This window comes from Gavia stellata, chromosome 34 (genome assembly GCF_030936135.1).
Source record: "Gavia stellata isolate bGavSte3 chromosome 34, bGavSte3.hap2, whole genome shotgun sequence".
Taxonomy (NCBI): domain Eukaryota; kingdom Metazoa; phylum Chordata; class Aves; order Gaviiformes; family Gaviidae; genus Gavia; species Gavia stellata.
Window position 1 is genome coordinate 2,171,675 of NC_082627.1, and position 14,952 is coordinate 2,186,626.

Genomic DNA, 14,952 nt, shown 5'->3' on the forward strand with positions numbered 1-14,952 from the left:
GGTGGATCTCTCCTCCCTGCAGATGTGTGGGGGACAGCAGTGTCACTGAGTGTCACCGTCAGAGTTGGGGAGGACATGGGGAGTCTTCTGTGGTGCTGCCAACACCAGTGCCTGAGCCCCATGTCCCTGTGCATCCTCCTGTCCTCTGCTCTGCAGGACGTATCTTCTCACTGTCACCAGCTCCCCTGTCCTTTCAGACATCCCTGTCCTGGCTGGAGGTGACCCAGTGGATGGCTACGATGATGCCAGGGAGGCTTCTGACCCTGGGGAGGATCCTGCCCCTGGGCAGGAAGGCTGGGAAATGCCCAGGGCACCAGAGGAGGGAGAAGGGCCCAGGGATGCACCTGGAGGTAAGAGGGAAAGACAGCGCTGCCGGTTCCTGGGGTGCCATCCCTGGTGCCGGATGAATCGTTTTTGTACTGAGAGCCCAACCTCCTGGGACAGGGGAACCTGCCCATTCGAGTTTTCCTTGGGGGGACCATGGGTGGGAGAGGGAGCTGAACATCTCAGGACTGCTGAGGAGAAGGGAGGAAGGTGATGTACTGATGAGGAGGGGCAGCCCATGGGATGAACGTGCAATGGCCTGCCTTGCTGCTTGCAGGGACAAACCTGCACTCCCCGAGAAGTGCTGGGGCCCCTGGAGCTGAGGGAGATGCCTGGTGCCTGTCCCCAGAGAGCACGGGCTATGACGATGCTGAAGAGGTGTCTCTGGCACATCCCCCTGAGGACACAAAGGCTGTGACAGCAGAGCTCAGTGCACAGCAGTCCCTGAGCCACGGGCCAGGAGAGCCCGTCCCTGCCGTGCAGCTGGGTGCAGCCAGGAAGGAGGAGAGGTCTGTGCATCTGGGAGAGCCGTGAGCACCAGGGAACTGTCTCCCTTTTCCATGGGCAGCAGAAACAGCCGGGCATGTCCTCCATTTTTATTCCCCTGCTTTTACATGATTCCTTCATGTGTGTTCTTATTAAAAGGCTTTGGGTTTTGAGCCAGAGCTGGCGCTTGCCTGCCCAGGTGTCCGGGTGTCTCCCTGAGGCTGACTGGGGGGAGCAGAGCACCAAGACATGGCAGTGGGGAAGGGGCATGTCTTGGGGACAGTGGGCTCGGGGTCGGGCTGTGGGTCTGTGAGAGTTCATGGTCCCTGGGGAATATTCCTGCTGATAGAGACATTTCCAGCCTGACAGCCACAGTTTCCAGCAAAATGGCTCTCTGCAAGGTCCCGTGATGTACCCCAGCGGGAGCACCCACCCCCTCACCCCAGAGTTCCCCAGTTGCTCTTTCCCCCGGCCCTGCCTGGGCCATACTGGTGCCACGCACAGAGGTCACGACAGAGCTGCCATATTGGGGTGAGCTGTAGACCCACAGAAGGGAGTCCTAAGGTGGCTGTGGTGCCTTGAACACCCGAGCCAGCCCCAGGGGGGATCACAGCCCATGCATTACCTCCCACAGTGGTCCCTAGAGCTTTCCTGCTGGCAACCCCTGGCCCCAGAGCCAGCCCCTCCATCCCCAGCCCTGGGCCCACCTCTCCCTGTGGAGATGCAGGGCTGGAGCCTGCCCCGGTGGGAGTTTCCCAGGGGATGGAGGCTGTGTTTGCAGTCCCCATGTATGTCATCCACCACCTTGGGGGTTTCGCCCTGGCAAAGCTGTTCTCCCATGGGCTTTCCACAGCCGTACTCTGCCCAGAATGGGGCAGCATTGCAGAGGGTTGGGGTCTCACCATCATGCCACTCTGGTAGGTGCTTGGGGGTTGCAGGAGCAAGCACAGGTCTGGGGCACAGTGATGATCCTGCATTGCTCCAGGGAATGGACCCAGCCTGCAGGGCCAGACTGTTCAGGCCCCAAAATGTCATGGAATGGGCTCTTTCTGCTCAGATGAGCTGCCACCTCACACACACCCAGGGCCGGTGGCTCATCTCCCCAAGGAGGAGGCAAACCTCTGCCAGGTGCCAGAGTAAGGGAGAAACCTTACACTTGCGGGAGGGCACAGCCGGCAGGGAGGTGGCATGGGACAGGTGCTGGGCTCTTCTCCACAGTACCCACCAGGGGTGGCTTGAGTTCGCAGGTCAGTGCCCATACTGGCACCCACCATCATGTTCAGAAGATATCCCCACACCCCTTCTTCTTTGCTTCACTTTTGTACATTATTTCTCAGAATCTGGGCCCACCGTTCCTGGGCCTGGGCACCCTGCAGTGAAACGCCAGGGCTCACACCCCATTTTGGTTGCAGGCGGTTTTGCCAGGGGAGCAGCCAAGGCACCATGTCCTTGCCCTCCCGGTCTGTGCACGGCTGTGCACTGGCTTGTGCCTCCCTGTTCCCACCAGCATGGGGTGGACGGTGAAACCAAACCCCCCAGGAACAAGAGGTGGGCACCGGCCCCACCAGTCCCACCTCTGCAGGGCTGTGCCTGACCTCGGGAGCTCCGGGTTCCCTGAGCTGAGGCTCTGCTCGAGCAGGGGGTGATGGCAGAGGGAAAAGGACCTGGAGACAGGGTCAGGGTAAGAAATGTCACTCTTCAGCTCAGACACCCTGACCCTCTGGCACCGACGGCTGCTTCCCACGTGGTATGGGTTCTCCACCTGGAGACAGGATAATCTCACACCCGTCCCTCTGGAAAGCCACAGGGAAAGTGTGGCCCTGGTGCCAAAGGACACCTGGGCTGGACCAGCACCCTCACATCCCATCTCTCAGTGCAGCCAGGAAGGATTGCCAGCACCCAGGGTGCTGCTGATGTCTATCCCCTCCCTGAGGGCCACCCCTCGCCTTCCCACAGGGACTGTGCTGCCAAGCAGGGACCCCGGCTGGTGTGTGGGGTGGGTCTGTGGTGCAGGGCAGTGACCTGCACTCAGGTCCAGCACAGCTGCCTGCCTCTCCTCTGGGAGGGGGCTCAGCAGAGGCAGCACACACAGCCCTCCTGACCCCATGACCAGGCCCTGGGAGGGCAGGGCAGGCCCACAGCACCTGGAGAGGAGCAGAGCCCCAGCTCCAGCCCTTGCCCACCGGAGCCTAGTGAGTCAGAGCAAAAACACCCCTGAAGATGGAACCCGGAACCTCTTGCATGGGAAGCGGGTGCTCTTCCACTGACCTACACCCCCTTGACACCTGCCAGCAGGCGGAAAACTCTCCTCCCATGGCATATCTACGATAAGCACAGCCCTCTTGTCCCCTGGGTGCCCAGGCACCCTCAGCAGAAAACAGCATTTGAACCCTCCTGAGATGGGGGAAGTCCAGACTGCCTCCCCACTGGGGCCTTATCCTGGCACGGGGATGCACTGCCGAGCACGGCCCCTTCACCGTCTCTGCAGGGTGATGGGGCAGAAGGCGGCTCTTGCTGCAGGCACCGCTCCCACCCTCTGGCCTACCCTGAGCCCCCTCTGCCACCCACGGAAACAACCCTCTGTGTCACAACTGTCCCCAACTCCACATCAGGAGCAGAACAACAGGGTGAGGGAAAGACCCTCCCTGGGATGAGGTGCCCCCACGCTCTGATGGCACCCCAGGGCATGCGGAAGGGGGACATGGGGGCAGAAATCTCACACCCCCCTCATACAGGCACCAGGCCTCCCCTGCACCCCTCTGCCCCCCAGCACCCCTGGAGATGGGGTGAAGGGCAAGCTTCCATCTCCCTGGGGCTGCGGGTTTGGGTTGGGCTCAGGGACCTTCCCATTCCTGCAGCACTGAGCACTGTCCTGAGGGCAAAGCCGTGCCCTGGGACAGCCCTGGCTGGGGTCTCTGGGGCAGGGTGGGTGCGCATGTTCAGCTGTTAACTGAGAGGTCGATGGATTGAGCACACGCAGGGATGGTGTCCTCGCGGTGCTACAGCTGGGACCATTGTCTTGCCCAATGCCATAGAATTTTCCCCACGGAGGCCCTGCCTGGCAGAGAGGGTTAGGGGGAATCCAAACCAGAGCACAGTCACTGTGAACTTCTGGAGTGGTTGAGTGGAGTGAAGGGGATGGACTACTCATCTGTTCCGCTTTGCACACATGGCCCCAAAGCTCAAGAACAACCTCGAAGGACTTTGGGAGCAGTGATAGCTCTGCAGACACCTTCTCTGTGGATAAGCATTTTCAAGCTCGTGCTCAAAGCTGGCAAGACAGTAACCTTGCTTGGACAGATGGTCTCTCCTTCTCCCTCCTTCACTTGTGCTCAGTCAGGACAAAAGCCAAACTTCTCTGAAGGAGAATCCCTGGGGAACTGGCTGAGACATCAGAGCTGCAGGGGTCTAGGACATGCCCATTGCTTTGGGACTATAGTCCAGGATGTGCCATTCCTTGGCCTGACTGGCTGACCTGGGAGAGGCTGAGACTGGAGACAGAGGGGGGTGTGCTGTGTTGCCATCATCACTGTGTTCCTAATGGTCGAGCAGGGTTCCATAGCAGCAAGAGGTTGCAAGAGGGGACCTCAACATCTTGTTGGAGCTCATGAGCAGGCCTTTCTTCCTCTGGGCAGGGACTGATGGCTCTGAGGGTCTGCAGCTGAGCTGGACAGTGCAGTCTAGTGGGTGAGCAGGTTGGGATAAGCAATGGGGGACAACTGAGACACTTGTGCTGTAGGCCCTGGGTCTGGTGCTGAGGGGATGGAGAACACAGACCCATGTGCAATGCCAGGATATGCAGAGGAAAGTCAATGTGGAGAGGTAAAGTGACATCCAGTGTTTGAGCTGGGGCTGTTGTGAAGACACTGTGACAGTTGGTGACCTTCTGTGCAGGACTCCAGGCGGCCACTGCTGGCATTTCTGTCCCGACTTGTGCCCTTGCACCAGGAAGGAACTGATGCAGAGGGATGTTCATGTGGGGCCCCAGAGGGATCCCCCTGTGCTTTGTGTGCCCTAGCTGATGCCCAGAGAGGAGCACATATGTATTTCACCGATCATTGCAGCAGGGGGCAACAGGGGCCAAGAAACTCTGCTCGGGACAGCGCATGACTAAACAACACTGGTGCCCAGGCACTACAGTGGATGATCCTCAGCACGGCTTTGTCAACTGTCCTGGGTACATCAGAGGTCTCGCTGCGACAGACACCTGGAGGGAGGATGCTGCCTTTCAGGCCTCAGCTCCACGGAGTGCCTCTCCCTGGGTCTCAGGGGATGGCGGCCTCTGGTCTGGGAACTGAGGAGCAGGTGAAGGTGTGTGAGGAGGGGAGCAGTCAGTGCAGCATCGAGAATGGCAAAGAGGAGAGAGACAGGGTCCTTGCGGAGACCCCGCAGAGGAGACATCCCGGTCACTTTGGAGCAAGGAAGTTGGGACAGCAGGAGACCACCCCAACGGAGCACTGACTGGAGAGTCCTGCCCAGGGGGAGGCTGGGGACTTGTGCTGCTGGAGGAAGGCTCCTTCTAAGCTGCAGATCTGCAGCTACAAAGCATGGACTGTGCTCTGGCAAGAGGTGAAGGAGCAAGCAGGGCTGGGGCAGGCTGGAAGAAGGCAGATGGGCTCTGCCAAAATCTAAGGGACAAAATCATTGCTGAAGCCCGGGGTTGAACCAGGGACCTTTAGATCTTCAGTCTAACGCTCTCCCAGCTGAGCTACTTCAGCCCTGCCCCAGCAGCCCTTCTCCCTCTGCCACCCATGCCAGGCCGCAGGCTGACACACAGGAGGAGCGCTCCTCAGGAGGCTTCCCAGGGAAAAGCTGTGCCCAGCCCCAGGCAGAGGGGACCTGGCCTCTCGCTGCCTCCAAGGCCAGGTGGGCTCCAGGTTTGGTGGAGGCCAGCTTACACTGGGTGTGCCAAGATGTCTGAGGGCCTTGCACAACCGTGACAGTGGCAAAGGCAAGTAGGCAGATGGGGCATGTGCAGTTGTAAAGGCTGAGGGTGGAAGAAGCGTGGGGCTGGTGGAAGACCTTGTCTCCTTCCCCATGGAAGGTGTCCTCCCACCCTTTTCTCCCTGGCTCAAATTACCTCCTTCGTTCCCAACTCTTCTACCTCCTCCTCCCTGAGCAGTGCAGGGGGATGGGGAGTGGGGGTTGCAGTCAGTCTGTAACCGTTCCTCTCTGCGTCTCCTTCCTTCTGACACTTCTCCCATGGGGTCCCTCTTACCGCTACAGTCCTTTGAGACAAACCTGCTCCAGCATGGGCTCTCCTCAAGCCACCATTCTTTCAGGAAATAGCCAACATCTCCAGTGTTGGGTCCTCCAGAGGCTGCAGGGCTTACCTTCTCCAATGTGGTCTTCTCCAGGGGCTGCAGGAGACTATCTGCTCTGGCACCTGGAGCACCTCTTCTCCCTCCTTCTTCACCAGCCTTGGTGTTTGCAGGGCTGGTTCTCACACTTTTTTTCCCTCACTCCTCTCCCACTCTGGCTGTTGTGTCCTTTCTTAAATACACTTTCCAGAGGTTCCACCAGCTTCATTGACGGGCTCAGTTTTGGCCAGCGGTGGGTCCACCTTGGAGCTGGATGGAACCAGCTCTGTCTGGCACAGAGGCAGCCCCTGGTCTCTTCTCACAGAGGCCAGCCCTGCAGCCCCCCTGCTACCACAACTTGGACATGGACACCAATGCACAGTGTAAATCCTTGCCTTGCTGAATGATGTCCCCTCCTCTTCCCTCGTCAACAAATGCAATTTCCTCACTGGGGGGGAAGAGAGAGAACCTAGAAGGCCTTGATGCTGTGCAAACATTGTTCAGCAATAGCTACAACACCGGTGTGTTGTCAACATTGTTTTGGTCCCAAATCCCAGACACAGCACCGTACTGGCTGCTATGAAGAACATTAACTCCATCCCAGCCAAAACCTGTACCGTGTGCCTGGAAATATTTTCCAGGATGAGCTGCTCGATCCTCTCTCTCTTCCCAGGGCGAGAGGTGAGGCTGACTGGCCTCTAGTTCCCTGGGTCCTCCTTCTTGCCTTTCTGGAAGATAGGAGGGACATGTGATTCCTTCCAGTCTTCAGAGGACTGTATTGTGTGCACACCTCAACTGAGGCAAGAGGAATCCCACCACCTGTGGGTTTGGGGCAGGCATGGGAGGGAGCTGAGTCCCTGTGACGGATGCACTCCACTCCCAGACCAAACCGGTGTGGTTTGGTTCAGGCTCCAAAGGAGGTAAAGGCCGAGGTGTAGCCGGGCCAAGAACCTCTCTAGTTCCAATCTGTTCTCTGGAAACCCACACAGGAACAGAGAGACATGGTGACCGCTGATGCCTATGGGCTTGGAAACTGGAACAGCGACCATGCGATGAACACGTGATGAGCAGGTGGCTCCTCCAAGACTCATTTATCACGGAACAAAGTAAGTTGTGGGGACAAGGAGTCTCATGCTTGCCTTTTCCACTGCATGTTATTTGACTACGAGCCAACTACTTTATCCTGTAAATATGACAGCCTAAGTGAGCCTTCTTTGAGCTCTCCCTGCTAGGCAGCATGGCTGCATGGCAGTGATCTCCCCTTGAGCTGGGACACCTCTCACAGTTACTCCTCGAGGTTGAGAGACCTCTTAGCAAATTCAGATCTTTGGTAAGTAACTGATATCGTGCAAAACCTTAGTGCACTAAGATTTTGTATTGGTAGCTTTGAATCATTGTTATATCCTTTGTGCAGTAAGCAATAGAGTAAGCCTGGCCATCAAACATGTTACGTTTCAAGAAAACCACTTTTGCCAATACCTTTGGCAGTGGTTCTTTAAGCCCATCCATGACAAATTGGAGTAGTCAGCAGGATTCTGAATGAGGATCCGCGACAGGAGACCTTATTGCAGACATACAATATATAAAGGAGGCTTATGAGAAGATGGAGAGAGACTTTGTTCCAGGGCCTGTAGTGATAGGACAAGGGGCAATGGTCTTAAAGTAAAAGAGGGTAGATTTAGGTTGGACATAAGAAGAAATGTTTTATGGTGACAGTGGGGAGACACTGGAACATATTGCCCAGAGAAATTGCGGATGCCCCATCCCTGGGAGTGTTCAAGGTCAGGTTGGATGGGGATTTGAGGAACCTGGTCTAGTGGAAGGTGTCCCTGTCCATGGCAGGGGGGTTGGACTAGATGATCTTTAAAGGTTCCTTTCCAACCAAAACCATTCTATGCTTCTATCAGTCTATGAATCTATGACACTATTATTATCAGCTTCCCTCTTCTTACCATCAGGCAGGTGAGTAGAGGTGCAGAGAGACAATAGTCAAGTGCTGAGAAGACAGGTACAGGGGAGGGCACTGTGGTGAGGACCTTGCATCAAGGCCGTGGTGTTGTCATTCATGTCGTGGCCCATGGTCACAGCACCCCTTGGGGAGGCCCTGGGGTCTCTGCCCCACACCAGCTCTAGCAGGGCATGGCTCTCCTGGAGGTTTGCTGCTGTGTTTGCCTACTGAGTGGAGTTGTGTTTGGCACCCAGGCACCTGGCATGGCACTAGAGGCTTTTTTTCTTTTAATGGCATTAAAATGAGCCCTGAAATAAGTGTCTTCAGTGCAGGGATGTGGATGTGTCTTAGCTTTAGAGTGACTGGAGCTTTAGAGAGTACATTGGCGAGAGAGAGACCCGGGTGTCCTCCTGGGGCACTCCTTGGTTTGATCAGCTCAGGGGGACACTTGACAAGGCACATTCAGGTGCCCTGAATTTCTGGTGTGATTGTGGGTGGCCAAGGATATCCCCCTTCCCCCTCTGGCCCTCAGCTGATGCTCAGGAAGGACCTGGGTATGCTCAGAGATTTTCCATCAGAGCTTGCAAACACTTGCACATGTCTTGGGCCACCTCTGGCACCTTGGTCATCACAGAGTATCTGTATGTGAGCACCTGAGTCCGTGCTGAATAAAGGCAAGGGGCTCAGAGCAGGGTCTCACACGCTGGCAAGTCTTTTGTGCACACCCGAAGTGAAGCAGGAGGATTCCCAGCTCCTCTGGGTCTGTGGGGTGCATGGGGTGAGACGAATTGTGCTTCAACCTGAGGACTTCCTAGTCAGGAGGAGATGCCTGCACCGCCTCAGCTGAATCCCTGCCCTGCACAAGAGAAGCCAACCCCTCCCTGTCCCTGTCTGTGACTCCTTTTTGTTATGGGTCAAGAATGTTGGTGTCCAGAGGGGAACATTGACACCTGTCGTAGAGAACCACACTCGGGTAGGAGAAACCATGCTGCTGGAATCAGTCTCTCTCCACTGTTGGTGATTACTTGAGGTGATGTTGCAGCCCGTTCCCCAGGGGTGACCCTGCTGCCTTTCAGGAGCTGTCAGCCCCAGAGCTACAGGGACATCTCCAGTGAGCCCAGAGTGGGCAGAGAAGGTGCCGCCTTGGTCTGGTCCTCTGCTGTTGAGCTGGGCTGGGCTCCTGGGATGGAGGGAGTTGATCGCAAGTGGGCAGCACCGCAGAGAGACAGCTCTGTCCAGGAGCAGCTCCTGTGCAAAGCGTAGCAGGGCTGACGGCACTGCCTGCAGGCACCGAGGGGAGGGGAGTGAGGCAGAGAGATGTTAAAGGCAATGTGGAGTAGGAGGACGGATGAGAGCTTTTTGTGGGACAAGTCTTCAGACTCACACGGTAAGTGTCTGTCTGCAGGGCCATGCACAAGAGTCTGCTGACGACATCTCCAAAAGCTGGCACAATCCACAGCTTATGAGATCTGGAAGTACAACTCTCACAGTTTCTCTACCGTAGAGGAGAAGGACGTGCTGCAGAGCAGGGATTCCCTGCTGCACCATCAGAAGGACAGGGCGTGATGGCTGCCTTTTCCCGGAGATGGCTGCAGGGGTGCAAAGCCATTTGTGCAGCCAGGGATGCCCTGGGCTGTCCTTCAGAGCAGGGTCCCTGTGCCCCAGGGGCCTGAGTACCAGGACACAGGATCAGTAGTTCTGCTAGGAGCCTCTTAAAGTGCCTTTAGCCACTGCTCTGCCTATGGACAGCACCACCTTTTCTGGACCCATCAGGGTTGCTCTGACCTGCGCTTTTCCAGCTGCAAACAGGCACATGCATCCAGGCACTGCCCTGCAAACAGGCAGGTTTCTGTAGGGCCAAGGTGAGTGCACAGAGGTTGGGATGGGGTCTGTGAGCACTGAGAAGGAAAAGACATGGCACAGGGAAAGATCTTCGAGGAGAAAAATCTCCAGGCAACAGGGATATGATCAGGGAATGAGAGGAAACTGAAACCAGAAATGTTGTGGGAGGGAGAATTGAGAAAACCCCTGATGATCCCCTCCAGAGCAGACCCCTTCCTCTGAGCAAGCCCCCTGGCCTCCTGTGGAATTTGGATAATGAGGTGGGATTCCTGAGCACAAAGAGCTGTTAAGACTGCCCTTGCTATCTCTTGTGGGACCCAGGCGAGTGGAGACTCGCCTGGCTAACACAGGGTGCAGATAAGGAGGGGGCCCTGTGGAGGCAGGACAGCCCTGCTTATGGTCAGCAAAGACAGTAAGATAACAGGAATGTGAGAGGTCCTTTGTTTCTTTGAAAAGGCTTCGTGTCCGATAACTGACCTTTGCCTCATTACTGGTGAAATGCATATTACAACTCACACCCCTGCATATGCTAATGAAGATTATCGAGGTCATGCTAAACATATATGGCTATAGCACTCGTCTCTCCACCCAAATCATGCTACACATCACATATGGCGGGGGAACCTCGTAGTTTTGGGGATAAAAGACAGAGAAAATGATTGTTAAGGTGGGAGAGAAGAACGTCGATACCTGACGGACCAGTCGACGGGCTGTGTTCTCTTCCTCCACGCCAGGCAGGGACGCCTCTCTGGGTAAGCGCTGCGCCTCTCACCCTCTGGGTGAAAGTTATCCCCAGGTTCTTGTATTACTGTCAAGTCTGCTAGCAATATTAACCTTAATTAGTAGCACTATTATAGTTAGTGAATTTATCAATGGCAATCTCGAATCTGTTTCTGTCGCTTTCAATAAAATAACTAATTTCGATTTTTGTGCATCTGCTCAGTGCAAGTCCTTTTGTTGGGGCTCTGATAAATGGGTCAGTGAAAGTCCTGGGACTCTGACAGACAAATTTCGAAAATGCATTCCTTTTAACGCAACAACTGAGAAGACAATTACCTGGCCCAAAAGGCTGGAGCTTCCAGGAAGCTTCCAGTTTAAAGGAAATTTTTAAGTTTCCAGTTTTTAAGTTAAAAAAAATCAAACTTTTTCAGTTTTCCAGTGTTAAGGAAATTTTGATAGATGGCAGCAGAGAGACTAAAGCAGCGGGGCAGCAAAGACCTGCCTTTTCACTCTTCTTTCTTAAAAAATTTCATGAATGGCCACCAGCTCAATCGTGAGGCACAGTTATTGTCTGTTGCACTGACTGAGCTTTGCTGGAGCTCCTTTTGGGTGTAGGGGTATGGAGATGAGGAATTTTTTCCTTTCCCCATCTCCTGCAGTCAGCGTCACATTGGTGCATGGAGGAGGACAAGAGATTGACACAAGAAAAGTTCACACCAGGGACAAGGGAAATCTTTCTCCTCGTGAGGACAGTCAAGCACAGGGAGTGGCTACCCAGAGAAATCATCCAGGTACCATTCTTGGAGGTTTTCAAGGAGCAACTTGGATCAAGCCCTGAGCAACAAGCTCTGACCCCGGAGCTGACCCTGCTGGGCTGGAGACCTCCTTCCAACCTGTATGTACTGGTTTTGGCTGATGATTTAGTTGTTGCTGAGCAGTGTTTGCACAGCATCAAGGCTTTTTCTGCTCCTCAGACTGCCCCACCAGCAGGCAGGCTGGGGGTGCACCAGAAGTTGGGAGGGGACACAGCTAGGACAGCTGACCCCAAGTGACCAAAGGGATAGTCCATACCATATGATGTCATGCTCAGAAATAATACTGGGTGGGGTAGAGGTCAGAGGCAGCTGTCATTGCTCGGGGATTGTCTGGGCATTGATTGGTTGGTGGTGAGCAATTGTTTTCTTTTGCATCACTTGTTCTTCTTGGGGTTTATTTTCCTCTCTCTTTAGATTTGTTTTTTCTTCTTTTTTAGCAGGTTCATCACTACACCTGCCAAGTAGAGCCAACAGCGTGGAGAGAGGGCAGAGGAAAAGTCCAGGAGAGGGGATAGCGGTGGGTTGTTCCTTGTGAGGCCCTGTCAGTTGTAGCAAAGTGAGAGTCTATCAGGTACATCAGCATCATGCGGCCATCGAGTGAACCAGAGCATGGGGGAGGGCAGTGGAGATGCCGGTCATGGTGACATGACTGGGAGCTCAGGTTTGTCAGGGGGCAGCAAGGGACAACTGCTCTGGAAGGCACAGGAAGTTGGGAACCCAGGGGTATCCCCAGGTGAGCAGGGAGCGGGCTCACCAACCTGAGCTCCCAACAAGGGAGCAGGACAGGCAAGGGGCCTCACAGCTGGAGGCAGTTCAGAGTCCAGATCATCTAGCAAGGTTCTGATGAGGGAGCAGGTCCAAGGTGAAGCCAGGAAGTTGATCCACAGGTTGGGGTCAGGATGAGGCCCAGTAAGGGATACTGGGGTCAAGCACAGCCCAGAGCTGCCTCCTCTGCAGCAGGACCTCAAGCAGAGGAGTGTATCTCCTGCACCTCTCCCACATTTTGCCCCTTCTCCTCTGCCTGACAAAGGGGCTGAAAGCGACTGTGCTGTGGCTGTGGGAGGTGGTGTGCAGAGCTGGGTAAGTTGAAGGCCCTCCTGAGTGCCCGTCTGTCTCTCCCTTGGCAGGAGGATGACACTGCTGCTCCTTGTTTTCCCCACCTGTGTCTGCTGCTCTTGTTCTAGCTCCCGGGCTCTCTGGCATGGGGCGTTCAGTTGCCTTTCAGACACTTGACCCTGTGGGTCCTGCCATGGAAGTGTCTGCATGGAGGTGCCCAAGACCCCTTCTAACCTGTGGGGCTCCAGGCAATGCAGTCCATGAGGTCTATGTCTATAGCCTACACCATACGGCTATGAGGCCTACGTCTCCTTTAAACCAACACGATGTTATTGTCTTCTTGTTGGAGTTCTTCCAGGCTGTCTGTTGCCCTCCAGAAAGGCACAGCTCTCCCTTTGTGACATGTTTGTGATATCGGAGAGTCCTTGGTTTGGTCATCTGAGTCAGGGGATTTATGCATCACTACTTCTTGGTCACTTTCTCCATGGATGGGCTAAGAAAGGTAAAGAAGTTGGGTGATCTGCACTTGGAAACCGCACTCCTCCTTTTTCAGCACACTACAGTTTCTCTTTTTGGGGGGAACTCACGAGTATGACGGCCTTTTAGCTGAATGGACATGGCAGCACAGAACAAGACTTATGGGCAGATCAACTCTCCTGACTGCAGTAAGCCACACCTCCAAGGCTCACGACTTTCACTGAGAGCAATGGAAATGCTTTCTACCCCTGCAGAGAACACCTTCCCAGGGGGACAGGGGCATCTAAGAAGTAATTAAAGGTAGAACTAAGCCCCTCTGCCACACCTCATGCTGTAGAGAAGAGCATGGGAGGAACTTCCTCTGGGGATGAACATGGACATCCAAGCTGGTCACCTCCATTCCCCGTAGAGTGACTGCAGAAAGAGATCAGATCGTACACTGGCGGGAGGACAGAGTTTGTCTCATTGGAACGACGACCCCTAGAATGGGGTGGGTCACCCCTGACTTCACATCCCTAGTTATCCCCCAGGCTTCAGTGGGAGCTGGTGGTGATGAACACAGTGTTTACAGACACAGTTTTAGGCCCAGAAGTCCAACAACCTCCAGCTGCTGGAAACAGGGAGTCTGCTGAAGACCATCAGATAGCACTGGGCCAAAGAGAAGGACGCCAGAAATTCCAGCTCTTGCCAGTCCTTGGCAGGCAGTGTTTTCACTGCAATAACAAAGTCTACAGGAAGTCCAGTGGACTAACTGATACCCAGAGACAGACTTCTCTTGCTCAGTGCTGTCAGAAGAGCTCTTTGTACAAGGCAGTCTTTGTTGGGCTCTGGATTGTGCCATAAGTCACAAGGAACCAGATCCCTGAGAGTGGACACACAGGATATTTGAATGCCAGAGTATGGCAAAATGGCTGATTTCTGATTGTGTTGCACATTCTCTATCACCAAATGCTGACTAAGTTGTTACGATTCTTACAGTACCTGGGAGACTACTGACAAGCAAGCCACTGAAAACCTCTCAGGAAGCATCATCAGTTCTCTCTGCTAAAGAACCACCCTCCATGCTGTCTTCTGCTCAGCCTGGAGAAGGGAAGGCCGTCCCAGGGGAGATACCATCCCTGTCTACAGCTATCTTAGGGGATGATGCAGAGGAGAATGAGGCAGACTCTTCCCAGGTGGGCACAGCTGATGGATGAGAAGCCATGGGAAAAAGCTGGGACACAGGAAATTCTGACTAGACTTAAGAGAAAAGGATCTGCACTATAAGGTCTATCAGGCACTGGGAAGAGGCCCTCAGAAAGGCCGTGCAATCTCCACAGTGGAGATTGTCAAGCCTCAACTAGATGTAGTGCCACAGGGGTTTTTGGATCGTAATGGGTGACTACCTCATGCAGGAGACAAAGGCACCCATCTGTCGGCCCTACCAACCATCTAGAGAGGTTTGCTGCTTGCTGGGGACCAGGATCGAGGATGTTGTAGTGGTACATTCAAATCTTGTCTGTCCCTCTGACTACTACCCCCTGCTCTTATTCCAGGTGGGCACAAATGACGCTGCCAGGGAAAACCTGGACAGGATCAGAAGTGGCTACAGAGCTCTGGGGGTGGTAGTGAAGGGCCTGGGGGCCCAGACGGTGTTCTTCTCAATCCTGTTGGTGAGGGGAAGGGGTGTGAGGAGAAAAGCACTAGTAGGACAAGCTAATAATTAACTGCGCATCTGGCGTAGGGGAAATGGTTTTGGGTTCTACGACCATGGGACCCTGTCTGCAGACCAGCGTCTGCTTGGGAGAGATGGGATCCACCTCACTAAGCAGGGCAAAGATGGTTTTGCCAACAGCCTGGCTGATCTTACAAGGAGGGCTTGAAACTATGAATGACGCGGGAGGGAGGGAGCAACGAGCAGTCCTCTAAGGGAGTTACAGAGAGGATCAATGAGCAAAGGGCGTGGAGTGCTGTGATGGGAAGGGATCACAAAATCAACAAAATG

The 14,952-nt window shown here is 54.7% G+C and overlaps 1 non-coding gene across 1 annotated transcript; it reads right to left on the reverse strand.

Moving 5' to 3' along the window:
• Positions 1-5,455: 5,455 nt before the first annotated feature.
• On the reverse strand, positions 5,456-5,528 carry TRNAF-GAA (transfer RNA phenylalanine (anticodon GAA)). Its single transcript has one exon. It is a non-coding gene; the product is annotated as a tRNA-Phe (tRNA).
• Between the last annotated feature and the right edge of the window lie 9,424 nt (positions 5,529-14,952).